This window comes from Anomaloglossus baeobatrachus, chromosome 6 (genome assembly GCF_048569485.1).
Source record: "Anomaloglossus baeobatrachus isolate aAnoBae1 chromosome 6, aAnoBae1.hap1, whole genome shotgun sequence".
NCBI classification, from domain to species: Eukaryota; Metazoa; Chordata; class Amphibia; order Anura; family Aromobatidae; genus Anomaloglossus; species Anomaloglossus baeobatrachus.
In genome coordinates this window covers 9,888,359-9,893,361 of record NC_134358.1, presented here as the reverse complement: position 1 = coordinate 9,893,361, position 5,003 = coordinate 9,888,359, and positions in this window count along the sequence as shown.

Below are 5,003 nucleotides of genomic sequence, written 5' to 3'. Positions count from 1 at the left end.
GTGGAGAGCTTTGTGGTGATAGATAGAGAGGAGGGTGGAGATGTAGGGGGTGCCGCATTGTGGAGAGCTTTGTGGTGATAGATAGAGAGGAGGGTGGAGATGTAGGGGGTGCTGCACTGTGGAGAGCTTTGTGGTGATAGATAGAGAGGAGGGTGGAGTTGTAGGGGGTGCTGCACTGTGGAGAGCTTTGTGGGGATAGACAGAGAGGAGGGTGGAGATGTAGGGGGGTGCCGCACTGTGGAGAGCTTTGTGGTGATAGATAGAGAGGAGGGTGGAGTTGTAGGGGGTGCCGCACTGTGGAGAGCTTTGTGGTGATAGATAGAGAGGAGGGTGGAGATGTAGGGGGTGCTGCATTGTGGAGAGCTTTGTGGTGATAGATAGAGAGGAGGGTGGAGTTGTAGGGGGTGCCGCACTGTGGAGAGCTTTGTGGTGATAGATAGAGAGGAGGGTGGAGATGTAGGGGGTGCTGCATTGTGGAGAGCTTTGTGGTGATAGATAGAGAGGAGGGTGGAGTTGTAGGGGGTGCTGCACTGTGGAGAGCTTTGTGGTGATAGATAGAGAGGAGGGTGGAGATGTAGGGGGTGCTGCACTGTGGAGAGCTTTGTGGTGATAGATAGAGAGGAGGGTGGAGATGTAGGGGGTGCTGCACTGTGGAGAGCTTTGTGGTGATAGATAGAGAGGAGGGTGGAGTTGTAGGGGGTGCCGCACTGTGGAGAGCTTTGTGGTGATAGATAGAGAGGAGGGTGGAGATGTAGGGGGTGCTGCATTGTGGAGAGCTTTGTGGTGATAGATAGAGAGGAGGGTGGAGTTGTAGGGGGTGCTGCACTGTGGAGAGCTTTGTGGTGATAGATAGAGAGGAGGGTGGAGATGTAGGGGGTGCTGCATTGTGGAGAGCTTTGTGGTGATAGATAGAGAGGAGGGTGGAGTTGTAGGGGGTGCTGCACTGTGGAGAGCTTTGTGGGTGATAGACAGAGATGAGGGTGGAGATGTAGGGGGATGCTGCACTGTGGAGGGCTTTGTGGTGATAGATAGAGAGGAGGGTGGAGATGTAGGGGGTGCTGCACTGTGGAGAGCTTTGTGGTGATAGATAGAGAGGAGGGTGGAGATGTAGGGGGTGCTGCACTGTGGAGAGCTTTGTGGTGATAGATAGAGAGGAGGGTGGAGTTGTAGGGGGTGCTGCACTGTGGAGAGCTTTGTGGTGATAGATAGAGAGGAGGGTGGAGATGTAGGGGGTGCTGCACTGTGGAGAGCTTTGTGGTGATAGATAGAGAGGAGGGTGGAGATGTAGGGGGTGCTGCACTGTGGAGAGCTTTGTGGTGATAGATAGAGAGGAGGGTGGAGATGTAGGGGGTGCTGCACTGTGGAGAGCTTTGTGGTGATAGATAGAGAGGAGGGTGGAGATGTAGGGGGTGCTGCACTGTGGAGAGCTTTGTGGTGATAGATAGAGAGGAGGGTGGAGTTGTAGGGGGTGCCGCATTGTGGAGAGCTTTGTGGTGATAGATAGAGAGGAGGGTGGAGTTGTAGGGGGTGCTGCACTGTGGAGAGCTTTGTGGTGATAGATAGAGAGGAGGGTGGAGTTGTAGGGGGTGCTGCACTGTGGAGAGCTTTGTGGTGATAGATAGAGAGGAGGGTGGAGATGTAGGGGGTGCTGCATTGTGGAGAGCTTTGTGGTGATAGATAGAGAGGAGGGTGGAGTTGTAGGGGGTGCTGCACTGTGGAGAGCTTTGTGGTGATAGATAGAGAGGAGGGTGGAGTTGTAGGGGGTGCCGCATTGTGGAGAGCTTTGTGGTGATAGATAGAGAGGAGGGTGGAGTTGTAGGGGGTGCTGCACTGTGGAGAGCTTTGTGGTGATAGATAGAGAGGAGGGTGGAGATGTAGGGGGTGCTGCACTGTGGAGAGCTTTGTGGTGATAGATAGAGAGGAGGGTGGAGATGTAGGGGGTGCTGCATTGTGGAGAGCTTTGTGGTGATAGATAGAGAGGAGGGTGGAGATGTAGGGGGTGCTGCACTGTGGAGAGCTTTGTGGTGATAGATAGAGAGGAGGGTGGAGTTGTAGGGGGTGCCGCATTGTGGAGAGCTTTGTGGTGATAGATAGAGAGGAGGGTGGAGTTGTAGGGGGTGCTGCACTGTGGAGAGCTTTGTGGTGATAGATAGAGAGGAGGGTGGAGTTGTAGGGGGTGCCGCATTGTGGAGAGCTTTGTGGTGATAGATAGAGAGGAGGGTGGAGTTGTAGGGGGTGCTGCACTGTGGAGAGATTTGTGGGTGAGAACAAGTAGTTTGAATTGGATCCTGTGATATATGGGCAGCCAGTGCAATGACTGGCACAGAGCAGAGGCAGAGGGGAAGAGGTGAGTTGTCAAAGTGAGAGATTAAGCAGAGGCAGATAAAGACCAGGTCAAGTGTGTTACCATCTTCATGTGTCTCAGAGGATGAGAGCTGTGAGAGGCCAAGGGAGGTGGTGAGAGCTAGAAGCTGGGATGCAGATGAGGAGACGGGCTTATCATGGGGATGTTAAAGTCTCCTAGGATGAGGGTTGGTAATTCTGAGGACATGAAATGCGCCAGCCAGGCTGAAAAGTGGTCAAGGAACTGGGTGGGTGAGCCAGGTGGAAGGTATATGACAGCTACTCTGAGGCAGAGGGGATGGAAGAACCTGATGGTGTGGACCTCGAAAGATGGGAATGAGAGTGATGGAGCTGGTGGGATGACCTGGGGAGTGCATTGTGGGGACAGGAGTAAACTGACTCCACCACCATGTCTGTTTTCAGGTCTTGTTGAATGGGAAAAGTGTAAACCACCATGAGAAATGGCAGCAGGGGAAGTAGTGTCAGCATCCTGAATCCAGGTTTCAGTGAGGGCCAGCAGATTGAGAGAGTTATTGAGAAAGAGGTTGTGGATGTAGGGAAGCTTGTTACATACAGACCGTTTATTCTCGAGAGCACAATTAAAAGAGGGAAATGAGGGTGTACAACTAATGTTAATAAGATTATCAGGGTTTCTATAGGCGGTGGGGGAGGGGGTAAAGTTAGCATGGGGTGGACCGGGATTAGGAGAGATCGCCTGAGAGAAGTAGCAGTAGAAGGAGAAAGATCAGATGGTTTTTGGACTTGTGGCATGGCTTTTCTGCAAGACCCTGGAGCATGATGGACTGAGATTATTCAGAAAGGTGAAAAGAGCCTGGGAGCTGTACATAGGAGAGGGGAGGAGACAGGGACTGATGTGGATGAGTGGTGATGGAGGGGGGACAGGGCGGTGAAAGTGGACAGTAAAAGCATATAGGATGATAGAGATGGAAATAATAGTCATGGTTGAAACAGAGGGTGTCAAATAGTAGTTTACCTGCCTCCTGCCCTGACCAACTGCCATTGAAGTAACTGCCGAGCACTTAGCAACGATGGCACTTTGCATAAGATGGCAGGCATGCAGGCACCCCACATGCGTGATCCCCTTAAGGAACACACAAATATATAGGGTAGACTAGAGGAATAGGTAAGGGGGATTGTGGGAACTCAGCTAGTTAAGGAAAATTAACAAATGCTGATCACACCAGGGAATGATTAAGGAATCAAAGGAAACAGGACACTTGACACCTGCCCAGACTCCAGTCTACACAAAATCACACTTTCAACCATCAGATAAGATCCTGAACCAAGTCAGGTTTGCCACCTGATCACAGGGCATGTGTCGGGGGCGGGGGCCAGCTTTCCCCATCGCGGGGGCTGCTCGGGCAGATCGTGCTCGGATACGGTGCCTTCTCCTCGGTGGCTCGAGCGGGCCGGACCTGGGGCTTGAGCAGCGCTCCTCGCCCACGAGTGGAAAGGGAGCTGGTTCACCCACCCCCCTTGGTATTTTCCAGGCACTTTGCTCTCTTTCTGCTGTGCCGCCCTGTTCCCAGGGGGCGGGGCTTCACTTTCGTGCCCTTTTGCTCGGAGATGAAGGCGGGAATCTTTCGCGCCCAAGATGGCGGGTTTTCAATTTTTGCAGCGGGACGCCGCTGACGGGGATCTCTAAGGCGCACTTCCACTGGTAAGTGGACTGGTTCAATCCTGTTCATAGATGCCAAGTTGTCGGGGGCGGGGACCAGCTTTCCCTGTCGCGGGGGCTGCTCGGGGAGATCCCGCTCGGATCCGGTGCCTTCTCCTCGGTGGCTCGAACGGGCCGGACCCGGGGCTCGAGCAGCGCTCCTCGCCCACGAGTGAAAAGGGAGGGGAGTTGGATTGTTGGGATGGATGGAGTGTTCATGACGCCACCCACGGGTTATGGTGACGGTGAGCACCACCGCTGCTGGTGATGGGGTTCCCAGGAGCGATGGCGGGGAGCAGCTAGGTGTTGACCCCTCAGTGGGTAGGGGCGGTTGGTCCCGGGGCCCGGTAGGAGGTTGGGTTCCCGTAGGATGGGGTTCGCAGGGTGCAGGGTTGCGGTGTAGCGTAGCGGGGTGCCGGATGGCACTGGTGTACTCACTATTAAACCACACAGAGTCACTGGTAAACTAGAAACTGCCGGTGTCCGCAGCCTTCGGTACAGAGGGTGTTTTTGGGATCCCACACACAGTACAGCAGGATCCTGTTCTCGTTTTGCAGCCAGACGCTTCTTTCTCCTTCCTCAGTCGGGAACGGGGAGCCCACTCCCCTGCAGTGATCCGGGTCATCCCTTGGTACTGGCGGGCCACTACCATGCCCCGGTCACCTCGGGCCCCTTCCTCACACTTCCCTTCCTTACAGCAGCAAGGAGCTATCCTCCCCTGGTCTGCTCTCTTCACTCTCCTCACACACTCTACTCCAGCCCCTCCCCTGCTGCTCTGTTTAGCTCTTACACTGGGGGGGGGGAGGGTCTGTCCTGCTGCACTGGTGTGGGATCAGGTTACCAAGGAGGAGAATGGCCTGCACTTTGCTGGATTTCTGCAGGCTTTGTGACACCCTGGTTTTGCCAGGGCGTCACACATGCGTACTGGATCCATAGGTGGAGAGAAAAATAAAAAGTCTGGCCAGTCGTAATGTGCTGCTAG